Here is a 12,446-nt window from a genome sequence, read left to right as displayed (position 1 = left end):
AATTTTCAAGTGCACAGAAATGCAGGAAGGTTTCCATGCAGATGATCTGGGTCTCATTAGTGTGGAGTTGAAATCATAGTTAATCTGCTGACCTCCCATAAGGGTAAATGTGCTGACTACCCTTCTAAGTCACAAGAAATGCACAAGGGCTTTAAGTCTCATGATAGCTGTCTTGCAAATTTCACTTGCCTCTTTGTAATTAATCAAGTTGTAATGTTTAATTTGCTGCAAATTACTTTGCTTTTGAACTTTCTCCCAGCCTAGGCTTTCTCAAGGCAGGAAGTTCCTCTCCATGAAACCCCAGTTCCAGTCAGCCCTCACAAGGGAAAAGGATGCACTAGAAAAACTTGGGAAGCAAACATACCCCTAGTGAACTAGTGAGTGTGGTAGCTAGTTGGGTTCTTTTGTTGTCAGACTTCATATTGCCCTTCTTAATTTCTCATGGGTATCTCCAGTCCCTCAGACCCTTTTCATGTTTTATTTTGTATCCATCTCTCAAAGCATAAACATTTGCTATAGATATATTAGCAGCAGTATACCCAAAGGTAAGGCATGGAGCAATCTCAAAAATTTCTCCTTTGCACTCTGCATACCCAAAACTATTGTACCTAAAGCTTGACCCAATAACTATGTATCTGTTACCCATCATATTAGGGACCCTTCTTAGGGGACCATATTTCTTTGTGTGTGTTGCACTAGAGTGTAGACAGGGGGAGGTTTAATTACCCTTCCCCTAGAGGACAGTTCTGATTTCTACCTGCCTTGGTATCATAAATTGTTATGAAAAATAAAGATTCACTGGGAAATGCCACTCATTCTATAAGCATCTTGCTATGCATAAAGATTAGGGTCTCTGAGAAAATGCAATTGAGAAATCTGTTTAACTTTGTTTAATCCAGGTTATCAGGAAACTATTGCCACAATAGTGCTGCATAACAAATAACCCCCAACACTCTGTCTTACAGAAAGCAGTTATTCTGACACTCACAAGTCTGCAGGTTGAAAATAACTTGGTTAGTAAATCTGGGCTTTGGTTTGGTCTGCAGGTTGACAATAACTTGGTTAGTAAGTCTGGGCTTTGGTTTGGTCTGCAGGTTGACAATAACCTTGGTCAGCAAAAGACTGGGCTCAGTTGGGCACCTCTGCTTCAGGCTGAAGATTGACTGACATGGCTCTGGGCTCAGGCCACCTCTGGAATAACCACACTGGGACCCAGACTGAAGGAGCAGCAGCTGCCCAGGGGACACTCTTGCACAAGCTTACTTCAAGCTTCTGTTCACATTAGATCGGCTAACATCCTATTGGTCAAAGCAAGACACATGGCCAAACCCTAGTCAAGGGACACCAACTATGAGGCTACAGCTTGAGCATGGATGTCTAATTCTACTACTTCCAACACTCCATTAGCTTTCTGGAGTTCCTTCCATCCCACTCTCACCCCACCAGCATTTCAAGTATCATCCCAGAAGTTTCCAACTTTGTTTTGAGCACAGGACTCTTTTCTGACTCTCATCTACCAAAATTAATTCCATGGAAGACAACTTCATGCTAGTCCACATGCAGTTGATTAGATGCATGACACAGAACTAGACTTGATATTCAAGACAGTGCACAAGAGAAAATGAGGAGAGGTTCTCAGAGACCCCGTGGTTTCAAAATACACATATCCTGTATCTATGCAACATTATCAAGAATCTGAAACTTGCAAGACTATCCTCACACAGAATTTGAAAATTTTTCAGAAGTTTTCAAAGAAATGACAGAAATTCTTTGCAGATCATGTATCCTCCTTTTGGGTTTGCAAAGCCAATTGTTTTACTCTTGTGTTTATGGTCAAGTGATCAGTGCTGACTCTTTGGAGTACGTTTACTTCAGTAATTGTCTATCTCTCCTCCTCAGCAGCAAAGGAATCTGGCCCAGAGTCTGAACTGGGCTGTGAGAAGGCAATGTCAGCTTCTTTATCATCTGCTTCATTTTTGGTTTCAGGAAGATCTAAGGGGTATAGCATCTGAGGAAAAACTGAATTGAGGAGCAAGTAGACAATACACGGTATCAACTGAATTAGAAAGGCAGAAAATAAGGACTGAATACAAAAGGAGGTATCTGGAGCATAGCAGTTGGGTTTAGGACAGAGAGCATAGAGGCACTGCAAAGAGAGTCCTGTAGATTCTGGCCCATGACCCTGCTGGTGAGTAAAAGAGCATCTGGCTCAGTCTGGACCTTCTATGGTGCACCTGGTGGAGCTTGGGGACACTGCAAATTAGATTTATCAACCACTTTATATTTATATGAAGGGTTTGTTTTAGATTAGAAAAGTCTAAACCATGGTCAAGAGAACACAGATTTGTGGTTTGCTCATGGATATTACATGAAACAAATTTCCATGGACAACCATGTTTTAGAAATTCATTAGATAAGGTCAGAGGGATTTCTCAACAGGACTTGGCAGCACCTTTATAGTCATAATGTTTCTTGGAAGTCTCCAAGAAGAATGTCATTTCATGTTACTAGTCACTAAGTAATTAAGTATATTGTTTAGTCCCTAAGTTTTATCCGACTCTTGCAACCCCATGGTCTGTAGCTTGCCAGGCTGCTCTGTCCATGGGACATCCCAGGCAGGAACACTGGAGTGGGTTGCCATTTACTTCTCCAGGGGATCTTCCCGATTCAAGATTGAAGCTGTGTTTCCTGCACTGCAGGTGAATTCTTTACCAGTGAACCACCTGGGAAGCCCCCATATGGTTTGTAGCATTTGCCAAACTGGTTGATGAAGCCCACCTTTTTAGAGCACTTCGGGAAAACTCACTTTATGAAGCATGAATATAGTGACAAAAATCAAGTAAATCTGCTTTTTACTTACAAACTGTATAGCAATAGAGTAAGCTTATAAAAGAAAAATTCAAGTATAACAAATTATATTGTCATCCACTTAACTGCTTTACTCATTTCATCTTTTGTGATTTTCTTTTCTTTTTTAAAAATCTATAAGAGATAAGATTTTAATTTGATTAAATAGCTTTCTCTTCTGCATTTCCTTATACTGAACTCTCCATATAAGAAACATTTATTTCCCTTGAGAAGTTTAGTGATTATTACATACCTGTGCTTCTCAAACCTTAATGTCCACATAAGTTACCTGAGAATCTTGTTTAAAATGCAGAATCTTAGCTAGTAGGTCTAAGTTGGGTGTGCATTTTAATAAGCTTCCAGTGATGCTGCTGCAGGTCCATCAGTTCAGTCATTCAGTCAGGTCTGAGTCTTTGTGACACCATGGACTGTAGTGTGCCAGGCTTCTATGTCCATCACCAACTCCCAGAGCAGGTCCATGGACCACAGCACTCTTTCCACCACAAGGAGACAACTCTGCAAGTCTGATGGCTCACCACAAGGCTTGCTGCCCTTAGGTAGAAAGAAGATAAAGCAGCATAGCAGAAGCAGGAAGCCCAAAGTTCTCCCTTTCCAATCTCAGGCATGATGGAAATGAGGCAAGAGATTAGATGGGTCCCAAGCTGAGCAGCTGGAGTGTGTGCCCTGTGGACAGATACTCCAGTATGAAGACAACAGCAAGAGGGAGGAGAAGCTGAGCCCTGTCCAGATAAGAGACCATGTTGTTTCTCATTCTCGAGGTCAAGGAGGCTTTCCCAACTGTACATGCACAGAAAAGCTCCTTGGAGGTTTTCCAAAAAAGAGGAAAGGTAGTGAAGTCAATTTACCCCCTTAGCTAGAATCCATTTTGGTTAAGAGATGCATATGCACACATGGAAGGGCCCTAAAATGAATCAAACACAGACTCAGAACCAGGCAAAGCAAGATGATTGACCAAAGGAAGCCCAGAAAATATGCCCTATGTAAGCGATTTAAACCACCAGGAGGGTGCGACTCTTTCTCTGAATTTGCCTGTGTGTATCTATTCACACATACTCTTTTTCCTCCTAATAAACACTTTACTTTCTTCACTACATTCTGTTTCTTTGTGGAAATTCATTTCCACAAAGCTGATGATCCAGGGCCTTGTCACTGGCCACTGGTCCCTAGCAGGTTAGTGACTAGGATTCCACACTCTCACTGCTGTGACCCGACATCAGTCTCTGGCCAGGAACTGAAATCTTGCTTCAGGCCATGGCAGGTTCAAGCCACCTGAGGTCAGAAGGAACAGAGGAGACAGTGGAAGATAAGCTGCACCTAAGCCTATCCTAGTTGGACCTGAGTCCCAGAGAACAGAGGTACAAGGAAGAAGTTAAGGTTTCCAGTGCTAGCATGAAAATACCCTAATGTAGCCCCCGTGACTCAAGCAACATTTCATGACAAGAAATGATTCAACAGAGGAAAAGTTCTCAGTTAACTTTCCAGTGCTGCCTTCTGGTCCCATAGGTGGTGCCCAAAGTTCCCCAAATCCCCTGAGAGTCAGTCTGGGGAGTTTCATGGAGGCAATCACAATAAGAAGTCTCAGTCAGACTTCTAGGGTACTCACAGCACAGTAAGAACCAGGCCAAGGGTTCTTATTTTACAGGTAAATGAGAAGGGCCAGACCATTAGGCCACACTGGGCCACAGCTGAAACCAATTCTGAGTCCTGGATCAAGCCACAGAGAGGAATCCCAATTCAAGATAGTCTCTCTCCAAGATGGCACTAGAGTCAAGCCGACACCCACACCAGGCTGTTGGGTGTGTTGATCAGCTTAGGAGGGTTAGCTTTATTGCTGGGCTTAAATTCATTTCCTCCAGCCCTACCTTGGTCTCTTGGGAGCTGTCCAAGACCTAGTCCCCAGAGAAGTTTATAAGTTTGCATCAGTCCAGGCTTGTGACTCCCTCATAGCAGGTTGCTTATTCCATACAGTGTGACCTGGAATATTCTGAAAGTTCAGATTTTGTGTGTAAAGTAGCTTCCAATTTGCCCTGAACTGGGAAATTAAAGGTGGCAAAGAGTAAGAAATATATGGCTGGGGCTATGTAGCTCAGCTGGTAAAGAATCCACCTGCAATGCAGGACACCTCAATTTGATTCCTGGGTCAGGAAGTTCCCCTGGAGAAAGGATAGGATACCCACTCCAGTATTCTTGGGCTTCCCTGGTGACTCAGGTGCTAAAGAATCCACCTGCAATGCAGGAGACCTGAGTTCAAACCCTGGAGGAGGACACAGCAACCCACTCCAGTATTTTTGCCTGGAGAACCCCCATGGACAGAGGGGCCTGGTAGCCTTCATAGTGTCACAAAGAGTCAGACATGTCTGAGCGACTAAGAACACAGAACAGACCATTGGGGTTTCATATCAGATATCGACTGAATGCCCCTCTGATGATGCCAGTTGATACTGGAGTTTTCTGAAGTCAGAAGCAGCCCAGATCAGCCTCTATCACAGAAAGCAGAACAGAGCCAGAAAATAAGAATCCCATGCCTTATATCCAGACAAAACTCTAATTCAAAAGATATATGTATACTTATGTTCATGTCAAAGCCTTTGACTATGTGGATCACAATAAACTGTGGAAAATTCTGAAAGAGATGGGAATACCAGACCACCTGACCTGCCTCTTGAGAAATCTGTATGCAGGTCAGGAAGCAACAGTTAGAAATGGACATGGAACAACAGACTGGTTCCAAATAGGAAAAGGAGTATGTCAAGGCTGTATATTGTCACCTTGCTTATTTAACTTACATGCAGAGTACATCATGGGAAACGCTGGACTGGAAGAAACACAAGCTGGAATCAAGATTGCCGGGAGAAATATCAATAACCTCAGATATGCAGATGACACAACCCTTGTGGCAGAAAGTGAAGAGGAACTAAAAAGCCTCTTGATGAAAGTGAAAGAGGAGAGCGAAAAAGTTGGCTTAAAGCTCAACATTCAGAAAACAAAGATCATAGCATCCAGTCCCATCACTTCATGGGAAATAGATGGAGAAACACTGGAAACAGTGTCAGACTTTCTTTTTGGGGGCTCCAAAATCACTGCAGATGGTGATTGCAGCCATGAAATTAAAAGACGCTTACTCCTTGGAAGAAAAGTTATGACCAACCTAGATAGTATATTCAAAAGCAGAGACATTACTTTGCCGACTAAGGTCCATCTAGTCAAGGCTATGGTTTTTCCTGTGGTCATGTATGGATGTGAGAGTTGGACTGTGAAGAAGGCTGAGCGCCGAAGAATTGATGCTTTTGAACTGTGGTGTTGGAGAAGACTCTTGAGAGTCCCTTGGACTGCAAGGAGATCCAACCAGTCCATTTTGAAGGAGATCAACCCTGGAATTTCTTTGGAAGGAATGATGCTAAAGCTAAAGCTCCAGTACTTTGGCCACCTCCTGCAAAGAGTTGACTCATTGGAAAAGGCTCTGATGCTGGGAGGGACTGGGGGCAGGAGGAGAAGGGGACGACAGAGGATGAGATGACTGGGTGGCATCATGGACTCGATGGACGTGAGTCTGAGTGAACTCCGGGAGATGGTGATGGACAGGGAGGCCTGGCGTGCTGTGATTCATGGGGTCGCAAAGAGTCGGACACAACTGAGCGACTGAACTGAACTGAACTGAACTATGTTCATTGCAGCACTATTAACAATAGCCCAGACACGAAAATAATCTAAATGTCCATCAACATATGAATGGTTAAAGGAATTGTGGTGTATATATATACACCACAATATATGCTATTTGGCCTTAAAAAAAAGAATAGAATAATGCCATTTATAGCAACAACCTAGAGATTATCATACTAAGTGAAGTAACCCATAAAGAAAAAGACAAATATCATATGATATTGTTCATATGTGGAATCCTTAAAAAAATCTACAAATGAAGTTATATGCAAAACAGAAATAAACCCACAGGTATAGAAAACAAACTTATGGCTGCCAAAAGGGAAAGAGGAGGAGGGATAAACTAGGAGTTTGGGGTTAACATAAACACATTATTATATATAAAATAGGTAACTAACAAGGACCTACTGTAATAGCACAGGAAATTCTACTCAATATTCTATAATAGACTATGAGTGAGTGAGTGAGTGAAGTCGCTCAGTCGTGTCCAACTCTTTGCGACCCCATGGACTGTAGTCTATCAGGCTCCTCCATCCACGGGATTTTCCAGGCAATAGTACTGGAGTGGGTTGCCATTTCCTTCTCCAGGTTATCTTCCTGACCCAGGGATCGAACCCAGATCTCCCTCATTGTAGACAGACGTTTTACCGTCTAAGCCACCAGGAAAGTCCTTAACAGACTATAAGGGAAGAGAATTTAAAAAATAAAGCATCCTTCCTATCATGTGGAACTTCTAACAAATGACTCCAACTTTAGCTCTTTTCTTCAAATAATCTTTTATTAATGGCTTGACATCCTAAGGGATGTCCTAAAGGGAAATGCTTTCTTGAAAGAATGCTTATCCTGACACTGGACATTAAATAATTAAATAATACTGTCTCTGAACTCCTTTTAAACTTTTACTGTGAGAAGAAATGCAGAGCTTCTGTCCAAGAGCCATCCCAGAATCCTTGGTGCTGCCCGATGAGGACATGCTTGCCCTTGGATCCTGAGAAGGGGGTGATTTGAGCCACCAAAGGGATTCGATAAAAAGGACTTATATGTCCTTCCCAAACCAACAGCAGATGGAGAACATTGATTACTGCAAATTACCTACACACACACACACACACACACACACACACACTCCCGCAGTGTCCTGATCCTGAAACTATAGCAATGCTCCTTAGCTCTACTTGGTTTGGAGAGGAGGATATCTCAGGATCTCTCTGATGTTTCCCTCTATGATGAGTGACTTGTCCTTTCCTGCTTCACCCCCAACCCCATCTCCATTCCCATTAGAATCTGCCCAAGGGAGCTACTGTCGCTGATGGGAAAGTGTTTTATCTTGCAACCTTCTCAGAAGAACAAATACATAAGAGGTTGTGAAACAATGTTCTACATCAGGAAAACAAGGGTTGCTGTGTCAGCCATTTAAATATAGGCTAGTCCTTTCTAGAATGTGTTGAAGAGACATGAGTTCCCTATAAAAATTAACTGAAAAGGAGAGAGTGTTTTAAATAAGTATATATGCAAAGATATAAATACTTATAATAATAAAAAGCAAGTCACTAACATCCCAGTAGAGAGGGGATATACAAAGAAATTCTACTCAACTACTCACAGACTAGTAAAGTAATGCTGAAAATTCTCCAAGCCAGGCTTCAGCAACACATGAATCGTGAACTTCCAGATGTTCAAGCTGGTTTTAGAAAGGGCACAGGAACACAGATCAAATTGCCAACATCCGCTGGATCATCGAAAAAGCAAGAGAGTTCCAGAAAACCATCTCTTTCTGCTTTATTGACTATGCCAAAGACTTTGACTGTGTGGATCACAGTAAACTATGGAAAATTCTGAGAGAGATGGGAATACCAGACCACCTGACCTGCCTCTTGAGAAACTTGTATGCAGGTTAGGAAGCAACAGTTAGAACTGGACATGGAACAACAGACTGGTTCCAAATAGGAAAAGGAGTATGTCAAGGCTGTATATTGTCACCATGCTTATTTAACTTACATGCAGAGTACATCATGAGAAACACTGGGCTGAATGAAGCACAAGCTAGAATCAAGATTGCCAGGAGAAATATCAATAACCTCAAATATGCAGATGACTCCACCCTTATGGCAGAAAGTGAAGAAGAACTAAAGAGCCTCTCGATGAAAGTGAAAGAGGAGAGTGAAAAAGTTGGCTTAAAGCTCAACATTCAGAAAATGAAGATCATGGCATCTGGTCCCATCACTTCATGGCAAATAGATGGGGAAACCATGGAAACAGTGGCTGACATTATTTTGGGGGGCTCCAAAATCACTGCAGATGGTGATTAACAGCCATGAAATTAAAAGACGCTTACTCCTTGGAAGGAAAGTTATGACCAACCTAGACAGCATATTAAAAAGCAGAGACACTATTTTGTCAACAAAAGTCCGTCTAGTCAAGGTTATGGTTTTTCCATTGGTCATGTACGGATGTGAGAGTTGGACTAGAAAGAAAGCTGAGAGCCATAGAATTGATGCTTTTGAACTGTGGTGTTGGAGAAGACTCTTGTGAGTCCCTTGTAGGAGATCCAACCAGTCCATCCTAAACAGATAAATCCTGGGTGTTCATTGGAAGGACTGATGTTGAAGCTGAAACTCCAATGCTTTGGCCACCTGATGCGAAGAGCTGACTCATTGGATAATACCCTGATGCTGGGAAAGATTGGGGGCAGGAGGAGAAGGGGATGACAGAGGATGAGATGGCTGGATGGCATCACCGATTCAATGGACATGAGTTTGAGTAGGCTCCGGGAGTTGGTAATGGACAGGGAGGCCTGGAGTGCTGCAATTCATGGGGTCGCAAAGAGTTGTACATGGCTGAGTGACTGAACTGAACTGAACATTGTAATTACTCTGTAGAATGCAGTTGTAAGGGAGGAAATTGCAAGCCTGTTAGTGAATGAAAGATGGACCTCTGCATCCTTTAATGTGTAAGTGTATAGTTAACCGTGCCTGGTTCTCAGCACAGAATATGAAATTATCAATAAAACCCTTTTTCCCCAACCAGGAATGGAACACATGTCCTTCACACTGCAAGGCAGATTCTTAACTACTGGACCACAAGGCAAGTTCAATAAAACCTTTTATCATGTTTATAAAATTCTTGGCATAATCTTCTATATCTAGACATGAACTGAGGAGATCCTACCTATTTGTAGAGTCGTGGTTGTGGTGCCCCAACTGGGAAAATCAGGAACATATCCTCTTGAGCAAATTCTCATTGTGAGCTCCCTGTTTCAGATATATGTGACTTTAATGTTTACTTCCTCTTAATGAATGATACACTCCCACTGCTTAAAGAAGCTGGATCCTATTCCTTCAGAACATAATGGAGACCATCAAATAAAAGTGTTTGACAAAGATCAAACAGGTATTTTTATGCTCCAGCTCACTGCAAGCTCCAGGCACCCTGATACACAAGTGGTCTCCCCCAGGCCTGCAAACAGTCTGAAGTTGTCTCCCTTGGCTCACTTTCTAAACTGTGTGTCCATTATGGCTCAGATCAACTTTCATTTCCTTAAAGAAGCCTTCCTTGGCTACTCCAGCCTTCATGGATCTCCCCCTTCATTGAAGTTTCTTGAGAAAGAATTGATTGTATTGCAGTATTTAATCATGTACTGTCCTGTATTCCTTTTTTTTTTTTTTTTCAATATTAAAAAAAAAAAAATTGAAGATCTCACTACCGAATGGGTTCTGGAAGAAGCGATTAGGTTCCAGGTTTTTCTTAATCATCTAGTTAGGAGATGATCTCCACCAGGAGTCCTTTTGTTTCCTGATCTTAGTGGCTTCTAAAATGCTAGAAATCAGGAAATTATCCTCAGGAGAATCTGGGGCTCCCTGACCATTCTACTGTGACACACCCACCTCTCATCCCACTCCTGATTGCTTGCCTTTCTGACTTCCTCTTCTTTCCTCCACACACTAGCCTAGCCTTTGCCTCTTTTCATGAGAAGTAACTGCTTTGCTCAGACTCACTAAGCTTCAGTCTGTCCAGATTGGTTGTGTCCTTGGCAAACTGCTGGAGGAGCCAGTTTGGACTGCTGTCCCAGTATCTACCTTGGCTCACTTGGCCTCTAAGTGCCATTTGGCAGCTCTCTGCTGCCCTCTTCTGGCAGTTTGCAACATATCAGGTCTTTCAAGGAACTCAACCAAGTGCCTTAATTTTAAATTTTAGTAAAATTTATAGATATGCATCAAGTAAGAAAGATTTACTCTATAGTACAGGGAACTATAGTTAAGATCTTTTAATATCCTATAATGAAAAATAATCTGAAAAATAATACGTGTATGTGAATAACTGAATCACCTTGCTGTATACCTGAAACGTTGTCAATGATACTTTAATAAAATACATATTATGAAATTAAAAATAAAAAATAAATTCTAGTAAAATTCTGTGGAGTTGGTGTGTTTGGTGACAAATGGTCAACATCACAAGAGAGATATTCTTAAGCTTAACTGCTTAAACACTTGGTACTTACTTGCCTACCTCATATGCAGCCACTCAAAATCAGCTAGTCCAGCCTTTATTAGATTCTATGGATATAGAAGGCTCTCCTGAAAAATAGACCATCTGTATTAGGCTTTTCTTTATCTATTAATATAATCACATCTTTCATTATATATACATAGTCATATATATTTATATACATACATGGAAATGAAAACATTATACACGGGGCACTGAAGTTTTAGGCACATCATTATATTGCTCTCTTTTTCTGACTCCCTATCCATATGAAAACAGGGTCAGTCTGACTATAAATAATAGTAATTCTCAACTATTAGTTTATGTAAGAACTGCCTGGTGAGTTTGTTAGAAATTAAAATTTCTGAATATCACCCCTAGAGACTCTAATTTTCCAGGTAGGGCCCAAAGACCTATATGTTTAACCAGTACCAAATAATTTTAATGCACATGTCCATGAGAAATGCTAGGATATGAGTCATCTATTTGTTCTACTCCTGATTTAACCAAAATTATATACTCTGGGGCTTAGAAATAGAGTAGCAGCCCACAAGGACCTAGGGTAAAGACACTGTTCTGTGAACAAGCATCTTTTTATAAGTACAATAATCAGGATTCTCTCTCCTTGTTGTGTGACAATTGCAGTGCCCAAAATATACCTAATACCAGCATCTGATATAAGAGAGAGTGTTGTAGTTTAATAACTCTCTCTATAATAATCACCCTGGGCCTGCAGAACTCAGAGATGATAAAAAATGAAGTCAGCAAATATTTTAGCCCCCAGGAGGCAGATAATTGCTATTTAGAGTATACTGTGGCATCCTTCTTTAGGTTTGGAGACATGAACTTGAGAGGTTTTTTTTTAAAAAAAATTGTTATTTGCTTACTCAAACTGTTGCTTACTCATCAGACTAACTGGGCTGCCTCATACTGTGAAAACAAACACCAAAGAGAAAAATATCTCCACCAGCTCCCACAGCAGCTGAAAATGTAACTTCACTGCATTTTAAGTGCCTTGCTTGTTAGTTTCTCATGAACCTTACAGTGCATTGGAATCACTTACGCTATTTCTAAAATGTGGATTCTAATTCAGCAAGTCTAGGGTTGGGTTTGAGAGTCTGCATTTTTTAAAAGTTGCTAGGTGATTCTGATGTTACTGGTTCTCAGACCAAACAGTACAGCAAGGTTTTCATTAGGGTTCCATTTTGGGAGGCAGGTTGTGCTATGCTTAGTTACTCAGTCATGTCCAACTCTTTGTGACCCCATGGACTGTAGCCCCTCTAACAATCCTAGTATTGTTGTTTAGTCACTAAGTTGTGTCCAACTCTTTTTCAACCCCATCGACTGTAGCCCATCAGACTTTTCTGTCCATGGGATTTCTCAGGCAAGAAAACTGGAGTGGGTTGCCATTTCCTTCTCCAAGGGAT

The sequence above is a fragment of the Capricornis sumatraensis genome, chromosome 1 (assembly GCF_032405125.1).
Source record: "Capricornis sumatraensis isolate serow.1 chromosome 1, serow.2, whole genome shotgun sequence".
Classification (NCBI taxonomy): domain Eukaryota; kingdom Metazoa; phylum Chordata; class Mammalia; order Artiodactyla; family Bovidae; genus Capricornis; species Capricornis sumatraensis.
Note: the sequence above shows the minus strand (reverse complement) of the source record.